The sequence below is a fragment of the Chelonoidis abingdonii genome, chromosome 1 (assembly GCF_003597395.2).
Source record: "Chelonoidis abingdonii isolate Lonesome George chromosome 1, CheloAbing_2.0, whole genome shotgun sequence".
Classification (NCBI taxonomy): domain Eukaryota; kingdom Metazoa; phylum Chordata; order Testudines; family Testudinidae; genus Chelonoidis; species Chelonoidis abingdonii.
In genome coordinates, this window is record NC_133769.1 from 46,326,943 (window position 1) to 46,344,410 (window position 17,468).

Here is a 17,468-nt window from a genome sequence, read left to right on the forward strand (position 1 = left end):
GTTTACACTGCAATTAGACACCTGAGGTTGGCTTTTGCCGGCTAACTGGGGCTTAGGCAAAGGGGCTATTTAATTGCAATGTAGATGTTCCAGGCTTGGGCTGAAGGCTGAGCTCTAGTCCCCTGTGACAGGAAAAGTTCCCAGAACTTGGGCTACAGCCTGAGCCAAAACGTCTACACCACAACTGAACAGCCCTGCAACACAAGTCAGCTGGCATAAGGCAACCACAGATGTCTAATTGTAGTGTAGAGTCAGGCAAATAAGGGCTTTGATACTATGATGACTGGCACTCTAGAACTACAATAGGATAGTTAGGATAGAAAAGACATCCATCTATGTTCTATTCCTGGATTTCCTACAGACTTCCTGTGTGTGACATTAGGAAAATTTCTTAAGGTTATTTTCAGAGATACAAAGCACCTTTAGCTCCCTCTCTGGATGTTCAACAGTTCTGAAAATCATGCCCTTAATATCTCTGTGTTCCAGTTACTCCACCTCTAAAACAAATATAATAATACTTCCTCTCACACAGGGCTGGCTCTAGGTTTTTTGCTGCCCCAAGCAACAACAAAGACAACAAAGGTGGCTGGAATGCTGCTCAAGTTGGGGACAGTATTATTCCTTATGATAGTATTTCCCAAACTTGGCACACTGCTTGTGTAGGGAAAGCCCCTGGCGGGCCAGGCCGGTTTGTTTTCCTGCTGCGTCCGCAGGTCCGGCCGATCATGGCTCCCACTGGCCACAGTTCGCTGCTCCAGGCCAATGGGAGCTGCAGGAAATGGCAGCCAGCATGTCCCTCGGCCCGCCCCACTTCCAGCAGCTCCCATTGGCCTGGAGCAGCGAACCGTGGCCAGTGGGAGCCGCGATTGGCCGGACCTGTGGATGCGGCAGGTAAACAAACTGGCCCGGCCCGCCAGGGGCTTTCCCTACACAAGCTGTGTCCCAAATTTGGGAAACACTGCCCTATGAAATAATAATTTTCTAATGTTCTAGCCATACCTTATATGTAGCAGTGCTCTCTAGTGGATGGTATCCCAAACCCATTCAAGAGTATGTCACAGGCTTAATACTAGTACAGCAAAAAGAGATTCTTCTATAGCTCATGTCAGGACCTATGTTTTTGGAACCACAGAACCAGACTTCTATTATCCCTATCTACAATCAGTGTCTCGAGTGGCTGCTGTGTGTGGCACAGCAGAAACTCAGGACATCAAATGACCACGGAATACAACATAGCAGCCACCAGGAATATTTGAGTGGCAATGGCTCTGATAGCATACAGAAAGCAGGAGAAGCTCAGGCGCACAGGACCTCAACAGTGAATGCTGATCTTTGCACATTTGATTTAAATTACCCACCCTAAAACAAAAATGAATGTGGAGTTGCTGCATTGATTGTTGTTGCAAGATCTCTGCTGCGGGTAAGTCACTGGTCTAGCAGTGGGGGCAACACCTGGTGGAAGAAAGCCACCTGAGGGTGGCACTTGTGCGTGACACACCTGGAGAGAGGAATCCCTGGGGCACACCCTGGGGAGGGGGTGTCAGTGTGTGGGGGAAGGGGGCCTAGGGTGGAGGTGTTGATGTGAGGGAAGGGATGTGGCGCAGGCCCAGAGGAGGGAGTGTCAATGTGTGGGGGACAGGCCATGAGGTGGCGCTCTCATGGGGGCGAGGGGACATGGGGAAGGGCCCTAGAGTGGGGGTGTCATTGTATGGGGGAGGGGCAGGTCCTCAGGAGAATGTGTCACTGTTGGGGGGTGGGGCTGTGGGATGGGCTCTGAGGAGGGTGTGGGAGGGGAGGGGCCATGGCATGGGGCTCTTGTGAGGAAGAAAGGTGGTGGGGCAAGGGTGTTGGTGTGAAGGGGGTGGCCTTGGGGTGGGGGTGTTGGTGTGAGTGAGCAGGGCTCTGGGGCCAGTATGAGTTTACAGTGGCACCAGGCCCACACTTGGAAGGGGCCCATAATGACTACATGGGGACCCACAAAAGGTTAATCTGGCCCTGGCCACAGCCCAGCAATGCAAAGAATTAGCAGCTACTCAGAGCTTGCTGAAACATTCAGCAGCCCAGGGAGTGCAATGTACAGGCATAACAGGGACTGGGTGTTGCGGGAGTTGTAGTTCATTGCATTCCACCGGGGCCCTTGGACCTGCACTACAAGCTGCACTACTACTCCCAGTGTGCCCTGCACCATGCTACGAGCCACCCCAGTTGAAGTGGGTGGCAGAGGAGTGAACCAGAAAAATTTATCCAAAACAAGGGAATTCATTCAGGGAGAGGGTTCCTGGTACTGGAGTGCTGATCCCACTGTGTTCCCTTACCCAATGAGGCATGGCATGGGGGCTCCTGGATCGGCGTCCCCCTGCCCCTGAGTCTTCCCCGCTCTCCTGGAGTGGAGAGCCAGGGACGGCAGCGGTGCTGTGACTCCTGGTGTGTACCCCCCAGCAATGCTGATGCCTGGCTGTGGGCTCCTGGACACCATCTTGACCATGCAGGTTTGCGCCAGGAGAAGGGGTATGTGTCCTCAGTCTCCACCGGGGGGTTGGTGTGGAGAAGGCCGGTTGTCTGTAACCCACAGGGGGAGGGGACAGTGACAGCAGAGTCGGGCGGTGATGGTTGACACACCATCTGCCAGTGGGAATGCCCAGAAACTTCCCCCCCTACACTCCAGGGAGGGAAGGGGAAGTTGTGGGGCAAATCCAGGTGCAACAGGGGAGCTGGTGATAACTCTATGTCAGTGGGTAGGAGAAGTAGGGTGTGAAGGTGGGGACTGGGGGTGGGCAAAGGGAGGGGAGAGTCTGAGTTGAAGGCAGGGGTTGGTTCTGTGGGTGGGGGCAGTGAAAGGGAGCAAGGTGACAGCTCTGGGGTGAAAGGGGGTGGTAGGGGAGTAGCTTGGAGACTGAAGAGAGCCCTTATGTGAAAGCGGGGATTAATTGTGTGTAGGGGGGGGCAGTAGGAGGGATGGTGGGGGGAAGAACCCTTGTGTGAAGTTGGGGTAGGGGTTTAAGGCTGGATTGTGGTAGCCTCAGTGGCCCTTTCTTCCTGCAAAAGATGGGCACCAACAATTTTTCTCCCCACACTCCACTTCAGTAACTTTACTGTTTCACTTGAAATCATGAGAAGGGCCCTACCAACTTCATGGTCCATTTTGGTCAATTTCACAGAGAGGGTTTTTTAAAATTGGTCAATGTAATGATTTCAGATATTTACAGTTGAAATTTTACAGTGGTGTAACCCTGGAAGTCCCAACCCAAAATGGGATCCTTTCTTCATGTGGGGGGAGGTGACCTCACAGGATTGCCACCCTCACTTCTGTGTTGCTTTTAGAGCTGGGCTCAGAAGGGAGCAGCTGATGAGCTTCCTGCAGCTGGAGGAGGTTCTCGGAGGCAAAGGTGGGTCCCATGCTATTGGGACCACTCCCCACAGTGGGCTCCTGCCTGCTATTACCAGCCAGTGGAGGATTAATACAGGGGCCCTTGCTAATGTGGGAGCCCCCAGTGAAATGGGTCCCCAAGCACCAGAAGAAGCCCAGGGGCAGAAGCCCAGATTCCGGTCACCCTGATATGCAGCAGGAGCCACTGGGGCTGAAGCCCCAAGCCCAGGTGGCCGGAGCTCTGGCTGCAGCCACAGGTGTTAGGGTAACCAGACAGCAAGTGTGAAAAATCAGGACAAGGGGTGGGAGGTAAAAGGAGACTATATAAGAAAAAGACCCCAAAATTAGGACTGTCCCCATAAAATCAGAACAATTGGTCACCCTAACAGGGGTTGAAACCCAAAACCTGGATGCCCCAAGTCCCAACTGCAGGGCAGAAGCCCCGAGCCCAGGCACCCAGAGCCTCGCTGGAGCCACAAGCAGCGGAAGCCCCAAGCCTGAGAGTCCGGATTGGAGCCAGGGTAGATGGAAGCCCTGAGCCCAACCCTGGGGCTGCTGCAGCGCAGACGCGAGGGTACCCCGCCCTCAGCTCTCCACGGCCTCTGGAGCGAGGTCTGAGCTCCAGACAAGAGCGGCCACGCAGGGGCAGCTCAGCTGGGCGGCCAGGACCCCGCCTGGGGGCTTCCAGCAGCGCGGGGAGATCGGATTTCTCCGGCCGTCGGTTTGCGGGGGAGGGGCGGTCGGTGTGTGGGCAGAGGGGGGCGGGGCTGTCGGGGGGCGGGCCGGCGGAGCGGGCCCCGGAGCAGACTCCGGCCCGAGGCCGCCAGCACTAGGGGGCGGGCGAGCGAGCTCTCCCTGCCTGTGTCTGCAGCTGCAGGGGCCGGCAGCGCCGCTCCGTTTCCTGCTTCCCCACCGCCCTTTGGGCTCTCGCCGAGCCGGGTCCAGTCGCAGGCGCAGCCGCCGAGCGAGGAGGGCCGGCTGCAGCCGGAGCGGAGGCGCAGTGCAGGTAAGGGGCTATCCGCACCCGGCCTGGGCTCCCTCCCTCCCGCGCACACCAGGGTCAGAGACGCTGCGCAACCCGCCCCCCCCCTCCCGGCGTGTCCCCGCCAGCCTGTGCCCGGGTGCCCCCCTCCCGCCAGCCTGTGCCCCTTGTTCCGTCCTTCGCTCGCCACCCAGCCTGTGTCCTTTGCGCTCCGGCGGCGGGCGCTGCTGCTCGCCTGCCCCATTGCCACGTTCCCATCTCCCGCTCGGCTTCCCTCGCTCGTCCGGCTGCCCTGCTCCGCTGCCCTCCTTCGCCTACAGATTCCCACCCCCGGCCTGTGCCTCTTGTTCTGCCCCTTTGACTGTCTCCTCTGCCCGCAAAATAAACCACCCTTCCAGCCAGCAGCCCGGAACCCTCCATTTCGACCCTCTGTGCTTTGCCTTTCTCCACCGACTAGTTTCCTCCTTCGGCTCCTGCCGCAAAAATTCATGCTCCTTAAAAAGGAAAAAAATGGGCTATTCTACACCAGGTCTCTGTATCGCCCCACCCCCACTCCCCAATGTGGGGGGAAAATACAAAAGGTAAAAAATAACTGTAAACTTAGCCTTGCACAGGACCAAAGAGCGGGGGCAGGATGGAAACGAGAGTTTGTGTGCTGGCTCTAGACTATTGAATCAGAGATGAAGTGTGTGGAAAGAGGTATTTCAGGTGTGGACAGAGAGCTGGAGACTTCCCAATCTAGTGCTATGGATGCATTCGTCAGGGAGAGGAGATAAAATGTGCAGATGTCTGATGACCTGTGTAAGCTTAGAGTGCTTTAGGAATTAAGTATTAATAGCTGTAAACTGGTTTTCTTGTTTTCACTATTATTTTTAATCAGCTATTATTGGTACAAAACTAAAAAAAAAAAAAAAGTTCAATTAGCCTTTCCATTTCGGTTTTGAATTGTGTAACTTAGCTTATCTCCTCACATCTTTATACTGTTGTTTGTAGAAATGCATTCCTAACATTTTATCCTTGATACATAATAAGTAAGCTTGATTTTGCTTCTCAGCTCAACTTTCCTCCTATGTGACTTTGTAGCCTGATGCCAGTTCTGATTCCATCAATCATCCAACAGTGAAAAGCTTTAGTTTCTCTAAAGACCTAGCCTACTTTTATCAGTATAACTATGTTAATTAGTAAAAGCAGCAGAGAATCCTGTGGCACCTTATAGACTAACAGACGTTTTGGAGCATGAGCTTTCCTGGGCGAATACCCACTTCGTCAGTGGGTATTCGAAGTGGGTATTCACCCAGGAAAGCTCACGCTCCAAAACGTCTGTTAGTCTATAAGGTGCCACAGGATTCTCTGCTGCTTTTACAGATCCAGACTAACACGGCTACCCCTCTGGTGTGTTAATTAGGGGGCTGACTTTTTTTTAAACCAGTACGGCTTTACTCTGGTAAAAGCCCTACTGTGGAGGCAGTTATACAAATATATCACACTAGTATAGTTATTTATTTTCTTGGATGGGAATAACAAAAACAGTGTAAAGTGTCATTATATTGGTATAACTGTATTTATACTAAGGGGATTGTACTGTGTAAACTCTGTCAATTTTCTAATATAGCCAAACCCCTTATGTTGTTGGAAAAGGAGGAAATATTGCTGTAAAGAAGAAAAAGTAATTTTTTAAAACAGCATTTTACTAAATCTTTTGTAACTGATCATGGAAATCATCAGTACAAAAGTTATCAGTAGTTAACCTGACATTCAACAGAATGCTAAAGATATTACTGTAGGGACCAACCCTGCATTGGCAGGGGAGTGAGCTAAGGAGCCAATTCTGCAGTTCGGTAGATCCTCATGGATCTTACTGTGGCATCTGGGTCTAAATGACCTAATTCATCACTTTGATCTCCAGTTTTTCTACTACTTTGATTGTGAAGTAGAAGGGTAAATATAGATCATAAATCTATATCTTTGAGCATCTGTCACTATAGTAGCTACTAGATAGTATAAAGCCCTGTCTACCCTGGGTTCCATTTTTGCCTGAGCCACTAACTATTTATGGGATCTTGGTCTTTACCCCATTTTCCCCACATGTAAAATTGGTATAATGATACCTATCTACTTTTGTAAAAGCCTTTGATAACTGATGAAAAGCATTATATAAATGTTAAGTTATTTAATAATAAAATAAAAATACATGAACCCATCTAAATGGCTCACACTAAAATTACTCTCTTGTCAAGGACTGAAAACACTGGATAACCAGATGGTATTTTATATTAAGTTTTAGAGTTCAATTGTGCATTTGTGGTATGGAAATAATTCACTAAGGCCCTGATCTTGTGAACACTTGCGCATATGCTTAATTTTACTCACCGTAGTATTCTCATTGAAATCATGGGACTACTCACATGAGTAAAATTAAAGGATGTGCATAAGCATTTGTAGGATTGAGGCCTAAAGGATTAGGCATCTATACTGCAAATGCTTACTCACGCTCTATTGGTCCTTTTGATATCAATAGGATTACTATTGGAAGGAGAGAGATTTTTTCAGGTTTGTAATCATTCTACTGCTAAACACTAAAGCATTTAACCTAATCCTCGTACAACCGAATGTTAATAGTACTTAGTAGCCATAGCAGTACTGGTAGTCCTAATGGGCTGGAATCAGAGTGTAATCAGTAGCTGATAGTGGGATCACGGTAGAAGTTTCTAGCAGTAAAGATTATATAGTCTCCATACAGCCTCTTTCTTTCAGATTATAAATACCATAAATACACACCTATCGGTTGCTTTTAACATATCACAGAAATTAAGTAAGACTGAGATGGGCTGGCATTTCTCACTAGTCAAGAGTATACCTGTGTGTGATACCTAAATGTCAAAGGCTCTAGTGGAGGCTTCAGTGAAGCAGAATTTGCTGTTAATTTCATGGCAAATTTGTCTCCATGCTTAACTAAATGAATGGTGTTATGCTTGGAGGGCTAACTGCATCTCTGTTCTCTATCTGAGTGTACCTCTTAAAGTGTTAGAACTTGTATCTTTACCTCTACAGGGGTAGAATTCCGTATTTCTGCCACATTTAGACCAGGTGTGGTACTACCCTGTGTTACAAGCATGTTTTCTCAGCCAAGTCTGACTAGATTCAGCACTGGTGGTTCTTCTCTTTGGGCGTTTGTGAGCAGAAAGCTGATTTAAACCAAAATTTAAACTTTTACAAATTTTTTCTCTATCTTACCTAAAGCCCTGCCATGCTGTGATTGTGGGCCAGATAGGCCTAGCTTCTTTAGGTCTGGTCTACATTGGGGGAAATCGATCTAAGATATGCAACTTCAGCTACGAGAATAGCATAGCTGAAGTCAACGTATCGTAGATCAACTTAGAATCACTTACTTTGCGTCCTCACAGTGCGGGATTGACGGCTGCCACTTCCCCGTCGACTTTCCTTCCGCCTCTCGCCGAGCTGGAGTTCAGCAGTTGACGGGAGAGTGATTGGGGATCGATTTATTGCGTCTACAGTACACACGATAAATCAATCCCCGATAGATCGATCACTATCTGCTGATCTGGCGGGTAGTGTAGACGTACCTATAGACACCCCAGCAGGCCCTGAGTGTCAGCTTGAACAGCTCCCCAGCAACAACAGGACTGGCCTCTGAATTATTTTAACTGTTGCTAGTGCAGTTTATCTGCTGGCTTCCAGCACTGGGCCCATGTTGCAAAACAAGTTTTGTAAGGAGCCCGAAGATAGAATATTCACTGCTAATAGCTTGGGTGTTTCTCTAAAGTCTAAACAACTTTGAAGTGTCTGTGGAGAGGAGCGGTTGGGTGGCTTATCTCAAGCCATTGTTTCACTTCCTGCTTATTTTGTCAACAACTCTGTTGAGTTACCCGTTTAGTAAAGACCCTAATAACCAGGTAACCATATGGTATTCATAGATGATTACAGAGCAGCTCCACATCCGGGACAGGTGGGACAGGACATATAGGAGAGAACTTGATTTAGATGCATAAATGGCAATATTTTAAGATGAGAAGGATACTACAGAAAGAGTTTAGGAGTTTAGTAATAGATATTTGTAAAATATTTTCTGAAATTTGTGTGTAGCAATCATTCTGAATACTTTTCTGTTTTGTATGCAGTAACAGGGCATAATACAGCGATACTATGTATGTATTTGTTTTTTTGTATGATTATAATCCAGTGTATGCATGTTCCAGTCACACTTTTTACCAGTGGGAATAGTGTGTTGGCAGGTAACTGCTTTCAGACTTTAATTAACGCATTTATTTTGTTCTTAGCTACTATGGAATGATTGAATAAACCTTGCTATAATTTATGTATACCTCAGAATACATTAAGACACCAAGGTGGTGAAGCACTTTTTTTTTGTGAGCTATCAAACAGGTGGTAATTGCAGCTACACTTGAACTTCTAAATATACTTCTCATGGCATTAAAAATAAATACCCCCTCCCCCTGCAAAATCTCAAGCTTCCTGGTACCCGGATTAGCCAAGTCTGCCTGCAGACATCCACTCTGCAGAGCTGCACTTGACTCATACCCTTGTAGCCACATCCACACTGGCACTGCAGGTAACTCGGGTTCAATGCTAAGATTTCTGGGGGGAATTCCAGAGTCTTTAGTACTTGACTAATTTGAGTCCCTCTAAGAATTGTTTCATGTGTGTTGTGGAAGAAATTGTCTGTCCTTCCTGATCACCTGTGCTGTGCAGAAGTTTTCTTAAATCTCCAGCACTTTAAACTGAGGGACTTCCAGCTGTGCATACTTGTCACTTCTGTGCTAAGGCAGGTGTCTCAAACTCAAATGACCATGAGGGCCACATGAGGACTAGTACATTGGCCTGAGGGCTGCATTTACTGACCCCTCCCCCCATTGCCGTCGGCCCTGCCCCCACTCCACCCCTTCCATGAGGCCCCATCCCTGCCCCGCCTCCTGCCACCCCTTCCCTGCCCCCAGGGGGTGCAGGAGGGGTGTGGAATGTGGGGTGTGGCGGGGGCTCAGGACAGGGAGTTGGGGTGTGGGGTGCAGGAGGGATGTGGGGTATGGCGGGGGTCAGGGCAGTGGGTTGGCGTGCAGCAGGGGGTCAGGGTGCAGGGTACAGCGAGGGTCAGGGCAGGGGCTCGGGGTGTGGCAGGGGCTCAGGGCAGGGGGCTCGGCTGCAGGAGGGGCTTGGGGGGTGAGCTCCAGCCCGAAGTGCACCGGGGGCAGGGCATGCTCTCTGCCTACCTGCCCTGCCCTGACGCAGCAGGTTGGGGTCAGGGCTGCAGGTTACATGCGAGGGTCAGGGCAGGGGCTCGGGGACTTGTGGGCAGGCGGGCTCAGGGCAGGGGGCATCAGGCTGCAGGACGGGGCTTGGGGGGGTGAGCTTCCAGCCGAAGTGCACCGGAGGGCAGGGCATGCTCTCTGATTCCTTACCTTGCCCTGCCTGACCGGGCGCCGCCGCCCCCTATCTCCCCCCACCTACCCTGCCCCCGCTTGCGTGTGCTCGGTGCCAAGCCTATGGCACCTGAGTATAGGAGGGATGGTCACATGGTGTGTGTTTTGTGGCACAAAAACAAAAAAACCTTGAGCACCCCCCCACCCTACCCTGCCCCCGTGCTGCTCCGGGAAGCCTATGGAACCTGGGGAAGGAGGGGCACAGGGTGTGTGTGGCTGTTGCTTCAGGCACTGCCCCCAGCAGCTCCCATTGGCTGCGGTTCCCCATTTCTGGCCAATGGGAGCTGCTGGGGGTGGTGCCTGAAGCAACAGCCACCCCACCGCACCCCTCCTTCCGCAGGTTCCGTCAGCTTTCTGGAGCGGCGCGGAGGAAGGGCAGGCAGTCAGGAAGCCTGCCCTGCCTCTGGTGTGCGTCTGGCCGGAGCAGCTCTAGGTAAACGTGGGGGGGCACTGGATCTAGCACCAGTGGATTAACTGTTCCTGCTTTTGACTGTGCTGTTATTGGAGCAGGATGTGGATTGAAGGTATCGGGCATGGTTGAGGTCATTTCAGCAGTGGCTGGAGAAAAGTGGTGGCAGCAGCAGGTCTTCAGGCAATCGTGCTGGCTGGATGTTATGGCAGAGTGGAGACAGCTGCTGCATGCTGTAATTGCTGATTCCCCCTGTGAAGACCAATACATCTGGTGCAGGACCACAAGCACAGAATGGGACTACTCTGTCATGCAGACCTGGGATGCTCCAGAAGTTCTGTGTGAGGACAGCCACTTTTGTGATATCTGTTAGGGCTTGGCCCAATTCTCCAGCACCAGAATATCCAAAACAAGGGTGGCTGGTACCAGTCCAGAAGTGGAGTGTTAGCACCATCTGTAAGTTGGCCATCCCTAGCTGCTACAGATCCATAGCTCACCAATTTGGTGTTGGCAAGTTGACAGTTAGTGGTGTGATGGTGATTTGTGAGGCAGTTATTGCAGTTGATTACCGATGAGTGATGGACATAGCTATTGTGCCTGAAGTAATAGCTGGCTTTGAGAGAATGGGGTTCCTGAACAGTGCTGAGATCATTGATGATGCATGTGTGCTCATGGTTTGCTCATCATGAGCACATGAACAACATTCAAGTAATATTCTTTACAGTTGACATATTTAAGTATTGACCAACCATAAAGGCAAATTTATTAACACCAGTGTGGGATGCAAGAGTGCTAAGGTGACTTGACATTTACTTGTTAGGAGGGAATAAGGTCCTTTTGTATTCAAATAACATGGTTATGAATGGGGTGTCTGTACCCACTGTTGTTTTTACTCTCTGTTGGCACAGCTCATGAAACTGTACCATGATATAAGAGCACCTGGAAGAGAGAGGTTTAATTGCACACAGAGTAGCAAGATGGTGACAGAATGTGCAGTTGGCTAACTGAAGGCAGGATAATACTCACCTGCATACCCATTTGAATGCCAGTATTTCTAATGCCATGTGTATTGCTATGGTGTGCTGTGCCCTACACAACAGCTGGAAGGAAATGGGCAAGAGCTTTCACCAGATGTGGTCTCAAGACTCTACTGATTTGCAGGTCTGGTACAGACAAGGAACCCCTGTCATCACTGGAACTAGGTCCTGGTGTGTAAGAGAAACAAGGGATGCCTTGTGCACCCACATCCTTGTGTCACATGATGACATGCTGAGGAAATGCGATGCTGTATGGTGCTTTAGTATATGTATCAATTTATTTGCTATTGCTTTCATGTGATAGGAGTTTTTAACTTTATTAAAAGCTTTGAATACAACTTCCTTCCTCTTTTTTTCCCCCAAGCACTCTGTGCCAGTGTAGTGTATAAAAAAAATAACTTGATTAATAAAAAAGTATTAAAATAAGTGATTTGAGCATGACTGTTATCCTCAGGGCAGCCTGTTAAGAACCATGGTACAAACCGCAAATTGGCCATGAACTCTGTGTCCTTTCCAGTGTTAGATTTCACCAGCCAATTATCGCACACAAACTCCTTAGGCACTCTAACAGCCTAAACATGTTCACTTGGGTACACCTGTCTGTCTTGCCATCCAGGTGAGCATACCTTTGTGATAGATGGTCCCTTATAACAAGAATTTCAGCAATATTCAGGTTACTCCCAGTCCCGAAGGATCAGTCATTTACCCCAGATCAACTGACAATGCTTCTATCCAATCTTATAATAAATTATATAAAGATTTATTAACATAGGAAAGAAACCAGCGAGTTATTTACAAGGTTAATGACACACACGAGTTACAATCTGAAGTTTCAAAAGTTAATGGAAGCTTCTATAATAAGCCAGCTGTCTATGTCCTTAAGGGCTAACCCACGCTAAGCAGTTAAGGATCTCTTGCTTATGCCTAGAAAACATTGCCCTCCAGAGTCCAAGCAGCATAAGGATACACTTATTTCTTGTTAAGGGTTTTTATTCCCACTCCTCCCTTGTGCTCTGAGCTGAAAACTCAGCTGATGAGAGGAATCCACTTGCATGGCTAATCTTCAGGGGGTGGAGGGACAGAATAACCAATGCCTTTTGTCCTCTTTAACATCCCACAATAGTATATCTGGGGTTGATGGACATTTCCTGTTGACAGGATCTAACACCTGTTGGAGGTCAGTACTTCACACTAGTTAATGTCTCTCTCCTGTCTGGTGATTTACAGAGTCACAAAGGCTTACAGTACTACTGCTCAGATATTACCTTACAATATGGAATACAGATGTTATAATTGAGATTAATGCATGCAGCATCTCACAAGCATTCAATAAAACCTAAACACATTCTTATAATTCTGCTACTTATTTTAACAGTACTAACACTCAAGTGAAGCAGACTGATTCCAGCTATGTATGTATCAGTTTTATTTGAGACCTGTGGACTTTGGCATGAGTTGGACCCTGATCTGCTAGTGTCACAATATCAACTACTGTAATAAGAGCCATCCCAGCTGCCAAAAAGTGTGCAAACAGAAACAAAATTAGAAAGTGCTGTGTGTTTCCCCTCTCTCCTCCCTCCCCTCCCAAAACCTGAACAGCATGCTGTGAATGAAGAGCACCAGGAGGCAGGATAGATAAAATTTGGTAGGAGGGGGTTGAATTTTTTTACGTAAATCAAATTTTTTTATTTTATCATTTAAAATATCATTTTAAAAATAGTCCTGTTTAAAATGAAATCTGAATTGAATACAAAAATATGTTGAAGCCTACACTTCTATAATTTAATTGTGTGTGTGGTATATGTATTTGTATATACTGGAAATCAGTGTGTTTCAATCTATGTGTATGTATGTAGGAAGGGGTGTTGTCAGTTGGCTGGAATTTGTGTTCTTTCCATGATCTGTCCCAGCTCTGCTCAGGTAGCTGACCCAGCAGACCTCGAGAGTACTACCCAAAAAGATCAGACTCGGTTAAGTGGCAAAGGCACATAGCCAGATTTATTGTCAATGAATCGTAGTACTAGCTACTCCATGGATTCTACAGGTACACTTGCACAAGTATATCCGCTACAATGGACCAGCTCAGACAGCAGTGGAACTGTCTGCTGTTCCCTAGTGTGAAAGTAGAATTAATTATGTTGTAAAAATAAGAATGGATTAAAGAAATGTTGTATGTACCTTTAAGCAGAAATAAGAAATGTTGAAATACAGGTGCCAGGAAAAGAAACATTAGGCATAAACAAGGGTGCTAATGGCGAAACATTAACAGAAGATCGGTAATAGTTAAGTAAGGAAATAAGATATGCATGGCTAGCCCAGGTAAACTTATCAGATTCTGCTTCCTTTGTTATCTTGCCAAATGCTCCCCCCTTTTATCTGTATAAATAAGATAGTTTGTGTTTTGTATGGTGCTCACATTATCTGGGTGTATTAGCAGAGCGTTTACTCTTTGATTGTGCCTAATAAAAACAGAGGTTGGTCTGACCAACTGGAGTCTTGAGTCTAACTAGTGACAATTTGGAGGTCCGACCGACGCGATGGCAACTCGTCTCACTGGCGGGCTTGACTGTGATTTCCTGACATTTTTTGCTTAGGACTGACCGTGGCAGCCGGCACCGCTGGGCATTTGGCCTGAGCTGGTTCCTCCACTAGAAGGAAAAGGCGCACAACCAAGTGAAGTCTAACGCCAGTTGAACCGTGTTGGTTCCCACTCTGTTCTTCGGTATGGATCCGGGATTCTGGACATCAGGATCGCGGTGAGGGTAATTATTTCTGTGTTTTTTGTCGGATGTAGGCTGTCCGTTCTCTGGTGTCTATCTTGCTCCTTTGTGAGTGTTTGAGTCTGACGAGGTGCCGTTCTCTGTCTGGGGATCGGTTCCCGACCAACGGAGGTTACCTGTCCCCAGTGGTCTGAGTGATTGTGGAATCCTGCACATCGCGCGAGCCGGCACCGACACTTTGGGTTTAAATCCCTGGTTAGTGAAAGCAGGGCCGATTGAGCTCGTAGCCTGTGGCTCCTTTTTGTGTTGCCTGGGCATAAATTTTCCTTCTTGTGTGACTGGTGTTGGTTGTGAAGTCTCTGTATGGCTATACGACACTCTAGTTGGACCAGATCCTAAATGCGCCGGCTTATTTTTATGTATTTAGGATGGGTCCAGATGCCTGTAAAGGGCTCCAGCTCCGGTAAATTCTGGAAAAATGGTCTGACTACTCCGGGGGTTCCAAACTCAGTGACCCCTGTTAAATTTCGGACCAACAAAGACACTGGACGTTTAAAGGAACAATCTAGGCCAACGCTTAAAATATAATGGCGAAGGAGAAGGCTTAACGTTTCATGCAGTGGTGCGGAGAGCAAATCGTAGGGTGGCAAAATCAAACTTACCTCTGCTTAATTATTCAAATAATCAAGTTTAAAGCTTTATTAAAGCGCTCCTCTCCACCACCAGATCCGGATGCGCTCCCTATTACCCCGTTCTCCAAACCCATACGATCGCCACCCTTCATACTCCCAGCTCATTGTTAAAAGGACAAAAGCCCCTGTTCTGTTTCCTTTTGTGTCTGCCTTCAAAAACTGATTCTTTAGTGTTCCCATTACCATTCAGCAAAGGTCAGGGGGGGCTCTAATAGCCCACCCTTCCTGGTCCTTTCCTTAACATCATTTCTTCAAATTGTGAATGACCAATAGCCTCTCAACGGGTCACTGGGAAAGCAGGACGCCTCAGCAAGCAGGCAAAGAGCACGATGACAAGAAACTGAAAAACAAGGTTTGAAAAGCCTAGGGAAATAGTTGATCAGGCAATAAGACAGCCAGTAAGTGCAGCATTGAACCACGGGAACATCACTAAAATGGTGGGAAATCTGGGGTGATTTAGGTGTCATTTTGGGACATAAACAGTTTGATTTAGGAGAGAGCTAAAAGTTAACTTTTCCAGAGGCTGACAGAGAATTAGCAGGTTAACTTTGTGGAAAATGGTTAAGACGTGTTAACGAAGGAGATTCTTGGTTTCTTTGCGAGCGATTTCTCAAGGAATGGGCCTTTTTCCAATAGAGTGCCTGTAAATAATGCCAATATAATATTGTATAAAAAAGCGACTGGTATAGCGATAGTTGGTTAAGAGCGCCGCCTCTATTGATACGGAACCGCCCTTTGCTGACGAGAGACGGGGTCTTCAATCCCGGTTGGTACCCAACTTTCAGTAGGGGTCCTTGGCAAGCCTCCTAACGCTCACCTGCCTACCTCCAATATGAGAGTGACGCAACTAGAGAGAGTCATGCCGGCTCGGCGTCGCCGGATTAACAAGGTCCGCGCCGATGGTTGAGGAACAGGATCAATCTGAGATAAGTGTTGGAGCTACTGCGAACAAACCAGGCTGGGGACAAGAACCTGGAATTGATGGAATCGTTACTACAACAGTAGACCTAATGAGAGGATATATGAACGTTATGAGGGGACTGTGGCATGCGACAAAAGACTACATCCACCTATGAGAAACGCTAGTTACCAACGCTTCAAAATTAGTTAACGGGAAGTGCTCTTCACAGCTTTGAGGGATAGACAACTCCACTTTAATCCCAGACTCAGAAGATCCTGGAAACAAGTGGATGTCGCGGCCACCTGAAGCTGAAACTTCACTCGCACCCCCTCCTTGCAAGAGCCCCAGCAGCTGATATGAGGCATAGATCATGGAGAAATAGCTACGGTCAATCTCCGAGACCATTCCAGGCTCAGTGCGAGAAGTACCATCAGATGTATGTTTAGAGATGCAGTAGAGCCCTTCTCAATCGCCTACTCACCATAACTCAACAATGATGGTATACGTCCAGCCTCTGTATCTGGAGGCTGGCTCACGACAAGAAGAACAGCCAGTCTGTTCCACCTTGGGAAATGAGGTTGAGAGGATAGGTCAAGCGCGACTCGGAGATGAGTTAGCTTCAGCTGGGGAACACGAAGGCGCTGCTAGAGATTAAGGATAAGACTCGGCTACTGAAAAATTAAAGGACTGATTCGCATCTGCAGCCCTAGAGACTGCTAAACAAAGGCTCACAGACTCGCTCAGGCTAAGGAGATACACTAGAGAAGCGGGAGGCCAAAAGTAAATGGCCCTGTTTCTCAAGAACAATCAAGGTGTACTCCAACTGCAAGCAACAGCCCAATAACAGCAGAGCCACCAAGCAGCAGAAACTGCACCGTACTGGAGACATATGGGAAGAAGAGCAAGACTGCATAAACCAGTGCAAAGTGGTGCAGGACCTGCTGAAGACGAGCACAGCAATCTTACAGAACGAACAGTCACCATCCAGTTAGAGACATCCAGCGCGTGGTCAGAACATTTGAGAGCTGGACAGCACGGTGACCGACATGATCACAACTACTGGTAATGAACTAATAGCAGTTGCGAGACGCTAGCTGAACAGTTGCGCTGTAGCAGCTAGGCTCCCACCCAATGTGCTACACAGGAAGGACAGTGGAGGCATTGTGAAAGACCCCTGCAAGGAAGAACGTTCCAACTACCGGCAATAACTGCCTCCCCACACATGGAAGTCTATCAGGACCATCATAGTTGCAAGCTACCGGACAATGGGCAAGCTACATGAGCACGCTCAGAAGGGCATGGAACAACACCAGAGGCTCAAACACCAGTTGCTTCGTTAGAGAGCGCCCAAGACTAAAGTCTGACAGACCAATCTGGCACAGCCTGATTGACTCAGGAAAGCCTTAGCTCCAATGCTCGCACAGGATCGTGAATGTTCTGGCCGATACAAAGTTCAACAGGCACTAAGGACCTTCCTCAGCACTCAATGGGATCTATGCGGAACACTAGAGTCAATCAAGGCAGTTGCACAAGTGCTCAGTGTAGGCATCTACAAGTGATGCACTGTCCCTGTGCTTTCTGCATGGCTATAATTGTCCTACAGCCAGGATATCACAGGACTGGTACGGGCTTGGGGTGAACTTACATCAGCACCTCTGATCTTAACATAGATGACATCAGCGTGTATGCTTGAAGACTTGTCATGAACGGAATCGACTCGCTATCCATCGTGACGCATTGGTCTACAGTGAGAGATTCTCCATCGGCATGATGTCATTGGACTGGATGATAGAACATTGTGTGGCTGCGTGTGATGGTTAGTGAGTGACGACAATTGGGGAAGGTTCAATGCTTGGCTTGGTGTGGATTAGGGTGGAACTACAGGGGCACTAGCAGACATTACG

General features: G+C 48.2%; 1 protein-coding gene across 1 annotated transcript in view; it reads left to right on the top strand.

Annotated features, from left to right (window-relative positions):
• The first annotated feature begins 4,228 nt into the window (after positions 1-4,228).
• FAM3C (FAM3 metabolism regulating signaling molecule C) overlaps positions 4,229-17,468 on the top strand; it is a 54,767-nt gene continuing 41,527 nt past the window's right edge. The window contains exon 1 of the mRNA XM_075065392.1: positions 4,229-4,373. The gene's annotated coding sequence lies outside the window, so the exon portion shown is untranslated. The remainder of the gene's footprint in view (positions 4,374-17,468) is intronic.